Source organism: Gymnoscopelus braueri (genome assembly GCF_963280865.1).
Source record: "Gymnoscopelus braueri genome assembly, chromosome: 12".
Lineage (NCBI taxonomy): Eukaryota > Metazoa > Chordata > Actinopteri > Myctophiformes > Myctophidae > Gymnoscopelus > Gymnoscopelus braueri.
In genome coordinates this window covers 52,324,126-52,337,846 of record NC_137614.1, presented here as the reverse complement: position 1 = coordinate 52,337,846, position 13,721 = coordinate 52,324,126, and positions in this window count along the sequence as shown.

Sequence of the window (13,721 nt, the reverse complement as noted above, 5' to 3'; positions counted from 1 at the left end):
GTATTATTATATGAAGTACTATAAGACACATTATGGTATTATTATATGAAGTACTATAAGACACATTATGCCAGGGGTCTTCAACAGGGGGGTCCTCAGAGTTACTACAGGGGGTCCGCCAAATCTTTATGTGATAAGATTTATTTTTTACCTTAACCACTTGAACTCTAGCATCCCAGTTTTCCCAGAGAACTTTAGCCAAAAATAGCAGATCTACAAGCTCACAACGCCAGCTTGTGGATCTGCTATTTTTGGCAAAGAGGTTTAGGTGTAGAGGGAAAAAAGATCAGACCAAGTAAACGAAAAAAGTCTAATCTGAAACACAATTTTATACAATATAGAGGGGGTCCCTGCTTCGTCTCTCTCTCAGCTAACGTTGAAGACCCCTGCATTATGGTATTTATTATATGAATCACAAAACCCAGTAAGATCACTCTATTTAGACCAGTGGTTCTCTGGCTATTCACTTGAAAATCTCCAAAAGTTTTCGCGCAAAGTGTTTTTTTACATTATTGTTATTTTTGGTTGTTATCCTCACTGGTGTATAAGTCAGTAGGAAACAGCAGTGACAACACAGACATGTGTGTGAGGAGAATTGGCATAACGAGTAAATTGGGGAGGAAAAGGGGGTAAAAAAATGAAAATAATAATCGTAGTGTTTTGCCAATTGATTTGGGGGGGCCCTCTTGCAATATCCTCACGACCCACCAGTGGGCCCACAAGCCACAGGTTGAGGACCCCTGAACACCATTCCTGTGTCAGAGGAGAGAGAGAGAGAGAGAGAGAGAGAGAGAGAGCCAGAGGAGAGAGAGAGCCAGAGGAGAGAGAGAGAGAGAGCCAGAGGAGAGGAGAGAGAGGGAGCCAGAGGGGCGAGAGAGAGAGAGAGAGAGAGAGAGAGAGAGAGAGAGAGAGAGAGAGAGAGAGAGAGAGAGAGCCAGAGGAGAGAGAGAGAGAGAGAGAGAGAGAGAGCCAGAGGAGAGAGAGAGAGAGAGAGAGAGAGAGAGAGAGCTACAGTACAGTGGATTTCTCAATACTTCCCATGCATGTGAAACAGTGAAATGTTTTATATATTGTGCAACATCCCCCTGGTTTGAGCACATCTCTGTAGTTACGCCCTGAACACAATGTTGAACTCATTACACACACTGTACTGTAGTCACACTGAAAACCATTATATCTCTGCTGTCTGTAGGGCAGAAAACAACTATGTCCAAAGTATTTGTAAAACAACACAATACCGTCTCATCAAAGTTGCTATAGTGACTTTATACACTGTCAGATACTTGAATGTGTCTTTATATTGTCAACAGCTCAAGTGGAGGTTTTTGACCATTAATGTGGAGCAGTGGTGGAAAGTAACTAAGTACATGTACTCAAGTACTGTACTTAAGTACAATTTTGAGGTATTTGTACTTTGCTTGAGTATTTCCAATTTGTACTTTTACTCCACGACAATTATTTGAAAACTTTAGTTATTAGTTACTTTGTAGATTTTGATTATTATTACAAAACATACATTAACCACTCCAACCCTACACATTTTGGCCATTTGAAAATAGCAGACCTACAAGCTCACAATGCGTCGCATCGCGACGCATTGTGAGCTTGTAGGTCTGCTATTTTCAAAAGATTTTCTATGCATTTGAAAACTTGAAATGGGACATTCTGCATAATGACCTTTTATACCTTATAATCATTATGACAATGATTGATTGATTGAATACTTTATTAGCCGTTTGCAAAAAAAAGCACAGGAGAGAACTGTTCAATACAAGGATAATATATACATTATGTTGTTGTCGGGCAGAAACCTCTTATCTCCATATTTGAACTTTTTGTGTTTTTGTCTTCGTAAATGAACGCCCACCTGATCACCTGATCACCTGATCACCTGATCACCTGATCACCTGATCACGCTACAGGGTCACACTACAGCATCAAAAGTAGATCCAGGGTTGCCAGATCAGCTTATTATAATTTCCCCACAAGATTTTATTTGAAGATAGCAGATCTACAAGCTCACAACGCGTCGCATCGCGACGAGTTGTGAGCTTGTAGATCTGCTATTTTCAAAGAGCTGATGTATATGTTAAAGTGCTCATGTGGCCCATAGTCGCTTCTTTTGGGCTGGTTTTCCTAGACCTGGTTGCTTGTTTCTCTCACAGAATCTGGCAACACTGAGCAGATCTACAAGCTCGAAACGCAGCACGAAGCGACGCGTTTTGAGCTTGTAGATCTGCTACTTTGGATGCATTTGAATCCTGAAAAGTAACAGTTTTAGACGTATGAGGTTTCCACCAGCAAACAAGTTATCAAGTGAACCACTTTAACTCTTTAACCACTTTAACTCTTTAACCACTTTAACTCTTTAACCACTTTAACTCTTTAACCACTTTAACTCTTTAACCACTTTAACTCTTTAACCACTTTAACTCTTTAACCACTTTAACTCTTTAACCACTTTAACTCTTTAACCACTTTAACTCTTTAACCACTTTAACTCTTTAACCACTTTAACTCTTTAACCACTTTAACTCTTTAACCACTTTAACTCTTTAACCACTTTAACTCTTTAACCACTTTAACTCTTTAACCACTTTAACTCTTTAACCACTTTAACTCTTTAACCACTTTAACTCTTTAACCACTTTAACTCTTTAACCACTTTAACTCTTTAACCACTTTAACTCTTTAACCACTTTAACTCTTTAACCACTTTAACTCTTTAACCACTTTAACTCTTTAACCACTTTAACTCTTTAACCACTTTAACTCTTTAACCACTTTAACTCTTTAACCACTTTAACTCTTTAACCACTTTAACTCTTTAACCACTTTAACTCTTTAACCACTTTAACTCTTTAACCACTTTAACTCTTTAACCACTTTAACTCTTTAACCACTTTAACTCTTTAACCACTTTAACTCTTTAACCACTTTAACTCTTTAACCACCTTAACTCTTTAACCACTTTAACTCTTTAACCACTTTAACTCTTTAACCACTTTAACTCTTTAACCACTTTAACTCTTTAACCACTTTAACTCTTTAACCACTTTAACTCTGGCCTCTAGTTTTGGTTATTTTAAATGCTGATCTGCAAGTTTGCACCACGTACGTACGTCACATGATCACAACATGTTGTGAACTTGTAGATCAGATAAGTGGTGGTGCTCCCAGCAGCACTCCCAGTAGATCAGATAAAGAAGGTCAGATAACTTGTAGATTAGTTAGATTTAGTAGATTAGAAGTTAATGGCTGCTTAAGTGGATGACAGCAGGACAAAAGTGACATAAGGAACATTAGGCTACTACCAAGCCTGTATCGTGTGTGTGCGTGCGTGTGTGTGTGTGTGTGTGTGTGTGTGTGTGTGTGTGTGTGTGTGTGTGTGTGTGTGTGTGTGTGTGTGTGTGTGTGTGTGTGTGTGTGTGTGTGTGTGTGTGTGTTTTTATAAATCTTGTTTCAGTTCTGAAACAGAGGGATTCAAGCATTCTAAACATTCTTTCTTCGATATGGCCTCCTTCCTGCCTCTCCCCCCCACACTCACTCACACACACACACACACACACACACACACACACACACACACACACACTCACACACACACACACACACACACACACACACACACACACACACACACACACACACTCACTCGCACACACACACACACACACACACACACACACACACACACACACACACACACACACACACACACACACACACACACACACACACACACACACACACACACACACACACACACACACACACACACACACACACACACACACACAGGGAACTTCCCACTAAAAAAAAAAACAGGACAACCTCTTTTTGGAAGTTTTAGGCCCAACCCCCCGCCCGGTTTTTCACATTTTTACCGGCAGCCGACAGTGTGTGTCCGTAAAACTGAGCCTGTTGCATCACAGCCCCCCCCCCCACCCATACCCCCCCCCCCCAAACTGCCCTCCAGAAGACTCTGCTGATAAAGCAATACAAACAGAGCAATCCCCCTCCATCCTCCTCCTCCTCCTTTCACTCTAATCTGTACTGAGAGTTTTTTATATGAACATTTGTTCGTTGTTACTTTTGAATTGTCCTTTTCCTGCACGATAACATTATGAAGAGTCATAATTAATCATTAACCACTTAAACCCCATATGGGTGACCTGGAGTCCGTCAGGGCTCAATACCAGTGTCTTTTCAGTTTTTCTCTTATTGTGGGGAAAGCTTTCCGCTGAAAATAGCAGATCTACAAGCTCACAATATGCTCTGCTATTTTCAGCCAAAGCTTTCCCCACAATACGGATGCTGCGGTTTGAGTGGTTAATAATTAACTAGTTCTGCATTACTATACTTTATGAACCACTTGTTCATATTATTTTGGGGGGCATGATGACATTATTATAGGTAATATATATTACATCATGACATTATTATAAGATTTAAGATTTTCAAAAATAATTTGGTCACGGGTTTTTCCAAATTAATGAATGAAAATAGCTCACCCAGCTTGTGAGCTTGTAAATCAGTTATTTCCATGTGTCGTACGACAAAATATAGGGCTTAAGTCATTGGTTCTCGAAGTGGGGTTTGGGGGTCCTTGGAGGGGCACCAGGGGGTCCCCAGCAAGGGTAGTTAATGTAGCAACACAATAATTTTAACCACTTATCCATTTATATGTTGGCGATTCAAAAATAGCAGATCTACAAGCTCACAGTGCTGTGAGCTTGTAGATCTGTTCTGAGAATTTTAGAAAAATATCGTTTAAAAAAAACAACATAAATCTTCTCTTAAATCGTTTTAAATCTTCTCTTCTGGGGGTCCCTGGCACAAGGCCCTTTCAGATGGGGGGTCCCTGGCACAAGGCCCTTTCAGATGGGGGTCCCTGGCACAAAGCCCTTTCAGATGGGGGTCCCTGGCACAAAGCCCTTTCAGATGGGGGTCCCTGGCACAAAGCCCTTTCAGATGGGGGTCCCTGGCACAAAGCCCTTTCAGATGGGGGTCCCTGGCACAAAGCCCTTTCAGATGGGGGGTCCCTGGCACAAAGCCCTTTCAGATGGGGGTCCCTGGCACAAAGCCCTTTCAGATGGGGGTCCCTGGCACAAAGCCCTTTCAGATGGGGGTCCCTGGCACAAAGCCCTGTCAGATGGGGGTCCCTGGCACAAAGCCCTTTCAGATGGGGGTCCCTGGCACAAAGCCCTTTCAGATGGGGGTCCCTGGCACAAAGCCCTTTCAGATGGGGGTCCCTGGTACAAAGCCCTTTCAGATGGGGGTCCCTGGCACAAAGCCCTTTCAGATGGGGGTCCCTGGCACAAAGCCCTTTCAGATGAGGGGTCCCTGGCACAAAACCCTTTCAGATGGGGGTCCCTGGCACAAAGTCTTTCAGATGGGGGGTCCCTGGCACAAGGCCCTTTCAGATGGGGGGTCCGGGGCCAAATACATATCAATTTGGGGGTTTCAGGTTTGAGAACCACAGGCTTAATGAAGTGGCTACTGCATGAGACACATGAAGTGTGATCTCAAACCCATTATAGACTGAGAGGTACATGTGATAAGCCCTCATAACAACATGATGTCTGTCTGTCTGTCTGAGGCTGATATTGGGATGGGACGTCAGGAGAGACGTCGTTTATGCAACTAAAAGCCTGCAGATAAAAGTGTCTGGTCCTTATCACCGGCGGTGCAAAGTAACTAAGTACATTTATGTGTGAGTACTCCTTCCATCACGGCTTATCACTGGCCCTGATTGTCTCTCCAGGGGGTTCAGTGAGCAGACAGGTCCTGGATTGACTTACAATGTGAAGCAGCGTGTGTCCCAGAAGATATCCATCTACCTGACTAACCGTCTATCTATCTATTTATCTATCTATCCATATCCTCTCTTTACAAGATACTGAGTGTCTTCACCAATAAGTCCAAGAAGCCAGCGGAAGATAACCTGACTGACTGACTGACTGACTGACTGACTGACTGACTGACTGTCTGTCTGTCTGTCTGTCTGTCTGTCTGTCTGTCTGTCTGTCTGTCTGTCTGTCTGTCTGTCTGTCTGTCTGTCTGTCTGTCTGTCTGTCTGTCTGTCTGTCTGTCTGTCTGTCTGTCTGACTGACTGGCTGGCTGACTGTCTGTCTGTCTGTCTGTCTGACTGTCTGTCTGTCTGTCTGTCTGTCTGTCTGTCTGTCTGTCTGTCTGTCTGACTGACTGTCTGACTGCGTCTAAATGCATATGAGACCTGATGATGTCATTGCAATTGGCTAACAACACCACAGGCCCCTGAGATGACTTGTTAATGTCTTATGTATATATATATATATATATATATAATATATATATAACCTCTTATACCCCATATTTTAACATACTATATTTTTTCGTGAATTAACGCCCTACTTTGCCATACCACAGTGTCAAAGAAAAGTAGCAAAAGTAGCAGATCTACAAGCTCAAGCTCAAGACATGCTTGAGCTTGTTGATCGATTAACAAGCTCAAGCTCACACTTAAGCGATTAACCACTTAAACCCCAGCAAACTCTTTTCTGGGGGGGGGGGGGTAGATCGGCTATTTTCAGCGAAGATATTTAACCCATTAAAACCGGGAAAGCATGTCAGCATGTCATTTTTGATTTTTGCATCGGCTATTCAAAAACAGCAGACGTACAAGCTCCATGCAGCTGTGAGCATTTTAGAAAAATCTTGAGAAATGTTGAATAATATTTGAATTACGAAAAAGTCTGAGAGAACTATTGATTTATAGAAGGCATTTTGTAGAATCGGCCTCAGCAGGTCTTACTGGGTCGACTTGGAGCAAAAAACAGAAAAGACACAGAGAGTCCTGAGCCCTGAGAGTGACTCCTGGTCAACCATACAGGGGTCAAGTGGTTAGAGCCCACAGGAGAACCACACAGCTCACACACACACACACACACACCCTGGAGGGTTGTACCAAAAGGCATGGGAGGATTTGTCTATGTGTGTGAAAAAAAAGAACAAGCGGATATCCGCTTTTACACAGGGTGCAATAACGGGAACCCGAGAGGACGAGCTACCGTAAGCCAAAGTGACCAAGACATGATCTGAACCCAGATTTCAACATCTTCCTCCTAAACTTCTGCTATTTGAGCGTTTGGACGTTTGCAGCAGACGCAGAGGCCTGACGCTTGTGGTAACGGCATGGCAACCTGCGGCGGTGTTGTGAAACACCAGGCAGGCCGGGCCCTGGCTAAGCCACCCTTGGCCTTGCAAAAAGGAGAAAAGGAGAACTTATATTACCCAGAGAGAGGTTAAAGGTGGTGATGGAAGAAGCACTCACATGTTTTACTTTAGTTAAAATAAGTGTTAAATAGCTCTATATTCTGATACTCATTGCTATAGAGTGTTTGTTCAGCTCTTTATTAAACAGAACATGCATTTTCAGTGCTCGCTCCTGATTGGCTTAAAATGTTGTCACCTACCTGAAAATGTATTTATATTCTGTTTACTAAAGAGCTGGAGAGACCCCTGTGACCGAACAAACGCTCTGTAGCAATGATTACTATCACAATATAGTACTTTAACCTTTTTAACAAAAAAATTACCCTACCTTTAATAAATAAAATGAAAAAATCAAATAATGTCCATAAATTAATTAAAACAAATGTTTATGAAGACGTGAAAATAGCAGATCTACGAGCTCACAAGCCGGCACGAAAGCGACACGTTGTGAGCTTGTAGGTCTGCCATTTTCACTAGTTTGGGTCCCTGGGAAATGTCTAATTTCTCCTTTGTGTCTTGAGCTAAAAGGTTTGCTCTACACAGCATTGTTGAAATGACTTCTTCTTCCTTTACAAACAAAGATGGTTTGTTGGCAAATGAGCCACACAGTCAGATAAGAAGTCACTTCCTGTGTGAGCAGACAGATAGACAGATAGATAGATAGAAGATGCTCTGCTGGGTGCAGGTCCACAAAGATAAAGTCAAAATACACAAGCTGTTGTTACTTTTGGTACCTTAAGTATATTTTGATGCCAATACTTTTGTACTTTTGTACTCAAGTAACATTTTGAACACAGGCCTTTTACTAACAGAGTATTTTTATATTGTGGTATTGATGCTTTGACCTGGAACACATCTGTGCCACTTTTTCATTTGAGCTAAAAAGCATTATTTTACACTTTGGCTATTCAAAAATAGCAGATCTACAAACTCATAGCTACGAGCTTGTAGCCTGGGACCAGACGAATCTGCGAGTGCAAAAAAAAAATGCACTCTGCGTGATATAGTCTGTCAACGCCAGGCTAACGAGCTTGTAGATCTGCTATTTTTGAAAAATCATGAAAAGTTGTGCAAATCTTTGAATATATATTTATTTTAAAGCAAACTCAAACTTTGCTTCCGGGGGTCCCTGTAACTAAACATTTTGAGATGGGGGTCCGCGGCCAAATACATATAATTTTGGGTGGTCCTTGATATGAAAAAGTTAGAAAACCACTGATATAGAAACATACGTTTTTCAGAAAACCGTTTTAGAAGACAGATTTAGCAGACATTTTGCAGAATGGGAATCTCAGGCCTCAATGGCTCAAAAGTAGAATATGTGTCCTTTCCTCCACCACTAGCCTCTCTCTCACACGTATGCCAGGGTGCCAGTGATCGCCCTGCCCTGTGCCAACATGTTGGCACCCCGCCCCGCCCCGGGCCTAAGGTTGCCCAACCCCCTGGTTTAGAGCACGTTGTATGAATCAGGGAACAATCCCAACAGCGGCTGAGTTTGGATGAGCGACGGCCCTGTTCCTCAAAGAACACACAGAACACACACCGCTCAAACATTCCTAGATGACCAGAATAGCTGAGGGTGGTTTGGTTCAGGTTCTACATCCTGTTCTGTTTTCACTGCAAGAGGATGGATGGAACATGAACTCTGAACTCTGTTAAATAAGTAGAGTTCTCAAACTGATATGTATAAAAAATAGCAGATCTACAAGCTCACAGCGTGGCACGAAGTGACACGCTGTGAGCTTGTAGATCTGCTATTTTTGAATCGCCTAACGTATAAATGGACAAAGTGATTAAATAAAAGAACCTGGACTTGTGCAGGTGTGTGTGTGTGTGTGTGTGTGTGTGTGTGTGTGTGTGTGTGTGTGTGTGTGTGAGTGTGAGTGTGTGTGTGTGTGTGTGTGTGTGTGTGTGTGTGTGTGTGTGTGTGTGTGTGTGTGTGTGCGTGTGTGTGTGCGTGTGCGTGTGCGTGTACGCGTGTGCGTGTGCGTGTTTGTGTGTGTGAGTGTGTGTGTGTGTGTGCGTGTGCGTGTGCGTGTGCGTGTTTGTGTGTGTGTGTGTGTGTGTGTGTGTGTGTGTGTGTGAGTGTGAGTGTGCGTCCGTGCGTGTCAGAGAGAATGTTGGTGAAAAGGAAAGGCAAAATAAGCAATTGGCCTCAGCCTTCCTTTTATGACGAAAATAAACTACTACTATTACATGCATAGCTTATATGAATACTAGGGCTGGCACAATGTATTGTGATATTAAAACGTGACAATATGTATGGTCAAAACAAAAGACTATCACAATATGTTGTTATTATTAATATTATAATGTTGTATTTAGCTGGTGAAATGGAGTGGATATGGTGTGATATGGTGTGTGATATGAAATGAAACACATTCCATCCTCTTCAAGGGCTTTTTGTGGAGAAATGAAACTGACTCACAGCTGACATGCTTCCTGGTTGACCTACTTCTGTGTGAAGTCCAGCAAGAGGCAATAACACTGCATTTATGTGTGATTACATACATAGTAACTACATACCTTTATTGAAAGGATAAACCCTTAAATAATATGTCTAAGATTACATCAAATGATTTTGAATCAAGGGCTTTAAATGGTTAATTAATTGTATTGTTAAAGCAGCACTATGTAACTTTTTCTTAATGAATTAAATGCAATTTTGTCCAAACTGATTGATAGAGTATGTTAATACAGTATAACTTATACAATCTGTATGGTAGAGTATGTTAATACAGTATAACTTATACAATCTGTATAGTAGAGTATGTTAATACAGTATAACTTATACAATCTGTATGGTAGAGTATGTTAATACAGTATAACTTATACAATCTGTATAGTAGAGTATGTTAATACAGTATAACTTATACAATCTGTATGGTAGAGTATGTTAATACAATATAACTTATACAATCTGTATGGTAGAGTATGTTAATACAATTTACAATACAAACAAAAAGTTGAATGCACTTATTGTAAGTCGCTTTGGATAAAAGCGTCTGCTAAATGACTGTAATGTAATGTAATAATTGGGGTGGTAGTATTTTGTCTCCCTGCTCTTCTATTGAGACATTTAGATGGTGTCAAAGGTCATGTCTCACCCAGACACAGGATCTGACACAGATTCTGACCTGATGGTCAAGATTCACAGAATCAATTGTTTGGTCATTCTATTGTCTTCATTTATGTATCTATGACAGAGAGTCCGGCTCCGGAGGCTGATGATAACACGAGGGTAGATGTCCTACAGTATGGCGCGTGGCTTCCTTCCTTCCTTCCTAAAATGTAGTATTTATGGCCCGTCGGTACGGTATGGTCATGTGACATATTGTCACACATTGAAGTTTCAGATTGTTTTGACATTAACCTGGACAGATACACTGTTTCTCACCTGGTTACATTTAGCTACACTGCCATTTGAACAAATGACAATTTATTTGAACGTAAATATAAATTATAATAACAAAAAAACTGGCAGAATTGTTATTGTTTTGTTCACATCACAGGTTGAGTGTCTTACATTTGGCTACACTGCCAACGAAAGACTATGACTATTGCACTGTAGATAAATAGTTGTAATGCGATGCTTTTCTATGTGATTTAGATTGATTGACATTTTTATTAGGCAAAAAGAATGTAAAACATCACATTTACATTTATAATACTTTTGACTAAAAGGTCCGACCAAAAAAGTCCTTGCGGACTTGTTTCCGTTGAGGTCCTTGGTATTCATTTCATAGACGGCGGCAGTGGCTCAGGGGTAGAGTGGCCAGGTAGAGTGAACTGGAAACCGCAAGGTTTCCAGTTCGATCCCGGGCTCCCCCAGAGTTAGTGTAGAAGTGTCCTTGAGCAAGACACTGAACCCCTAATTGCTCCCGATGAGCAGGTTGGTGCCTTGCTTGGTTTCCTCTGCAATCGGTGTGTGAATGTGTGTGTGAATGTGTGTGTGAATGGGTGAATGTAATACACAATCTATGTAAAACAAAATAGCGCTTTGGATAAAAGCGCTATACAAATGCACCATTTACCATAGACATATATAGTAGCAACCAAACAGTTCAAATATCAACATAAAAATACAGTGAAGAATAACACTATGTACAAAAAAAGAAAAAAGCAAAAAAGCATGAAAAAAAAACCCCAACAAAAACACGAAAATATGTACCAAAAAAAGGGGGGGTCGACTGTCTACCGGGAAACTGGTACTACCTGGTAAGTACAGAAAGGTGAGTTTTTAGGGCTGTTTTAAATGAGCCCAGCGAACTGCATTTTTTAAGGGATGGGGTTAGCGTTAGACTATTCCATACCTTGGTGGCCGTGCTGTGTGACTTTGTTCTGGTACTTAATGCCCATAGGGATGCAGTCAGCCCTAAGGGCTTTTCATTGGGCCCCTTTGAGAACACACAGCTCTCCCCCTGATCTGTGACTTTTAAACCAGCGGCTATTTTCATGCTCTTTGTGTTCCTTTTTGTCTGTGTTTTTTACTTTTACTTTTCTTTTAACTGCAACACTCTGAGCGCCTGAACCAAACACCAGTTCCACCAACTTTTACACAATAACTGTGATGTGATTATTATGAACTCTGATCGGTTCAGCATTTAAGTGTAAAATAAACGATATGAAGCAATATCATGGCGTCCATTCGCTGTATTTTCAGGATATCACAAATTCAACTCTGTGTGAACCTCCAGCATCATGTACGCCTGTTCTTTACTTTGACCTTTCACCTCTCCAACCCCCCCCCCCCAAAAAGTCAGTCATCTCTGCTGAGAGACTTCACATTTATAACTGTAGTCAGTGGTGGGAAAAGTACTCGAATGTTTTACTTAAGTAAAAGTATCCATACTGCAAAGTAAAAGTAAAAGTCCAGAATTCAAGATTTATGTAGTAAAAATGTACTTAAAGTACCAAAAGTAAAAGTAGGCTACTAACATGTTTGAAAATAGCAGATCTACAAGCTCACAACGCGTCGCATCGCGACGCGTTGTGAGCTTGTAGATCGGCTATTTTCAAATGGCCTAGGTATAAAATAGAGCTAAAGTGGTTGATGTATGTTCTGTAATGTAATCATTTATATCTGCAAAGTAACTAGTAACTAAAGTTTTCAGATAACTGTAGTGGAGTAAAAGTGCAATATTTGCCTCTGAGATGTAGTGGAGTAGAAGTAAAAGTATAGACAATTGGAAATACTCCAGTAAAGTAAAAGTATACCTCAACATTTTACTTTAAGTACAGTACTTGAGTAAATGTACTCAGTAACTTCACACCACTGACTACAGTAGACAATCGTGATAGACTGACCCCCCCCCCCCTCGCTAAAACAGATGCAATGAGTTTGAAATGTTTCCACATCAAACAGAAGATTTATGTCTGCAATCGAAACAAAATAACTTTGGCAAAGTGTGAGGGATTCTTCAGGCCACCGACTGACTGTCACTACAGAAGCCTTGAGGAAAGTGCCCTCTAGCTTCCTAAAGCATGTTTTCAGCTCTGGCCTGCAGACACACCATTTCACTGCAACGTGTTCCAGTGGTGGAAGTATACTCAGATATTTTACTTAAGTAAAAGTAGCAATACCGCAATATAAAAATACTCTGTTACAAGTAAAAGGCCTGTGTTCAACATGTTACTTGAGTGAAAGTACGAAAGTATTGGCGTCAAAATACATACTTAAAGTACCTGAAGTAAAACAAGATATTTGAAAATAGCAAATCTACAAGCTTTTCTCTTTTCTCTTTGGCTATTTTTTGGGGAAAGATCGTGAACATCTGTGTTTTAAAGTGAACATTTTAAACTCATGATCTGTGTTTCTGGGGGTCCCTGGAACAACATTATTTTGAGGTGGGGGTCCGCAGCCGAATACGTGGAAAAGTTGCAGCACCACTGATATAGCAACATACTTTTAGGATTTAGGGAAAAAATAATTGGCCGCGGACCCCCATCTCAAAATGCTTTGTTCCAGGGACCCCCCAGAAGCAAAGATTTGGTTCGCTTTAAAAATATATATATTCAAAGCTTTTTCAACAATAGAGCTTGTAGATCTGCTGTTTTTGAATTGCCAAATAAATCTTAAAATGACACAGATGCGTTCCCGGTCTTAATGTGTTAATAGTTGTACTAGAACAATGTAAAGTTGCGTTATAAATAAAATGTATTAATATTATTATTATTACAGGGTTACATTAATACAGAGGATATGTACTGTGTTAGCGTGTAACATAGGCTGTACTTGCATCATTAACCCTCTTCCAGTGGTGTAACGTAACTAAGTACATTTACTTAAGTACTGTACTTAAGTACAATTCTGAGGTATTTGTACTTTACTTGAGTATTTCCAATTTCCGATACTTTTACTTCTACTCCACTGCATCTCAGAGCCAAATATTGTACTTTTACTCCACTACAATTATTTGAAAACTTTAGTTACTAGTTACTTTGCAGATATACATTATGATATT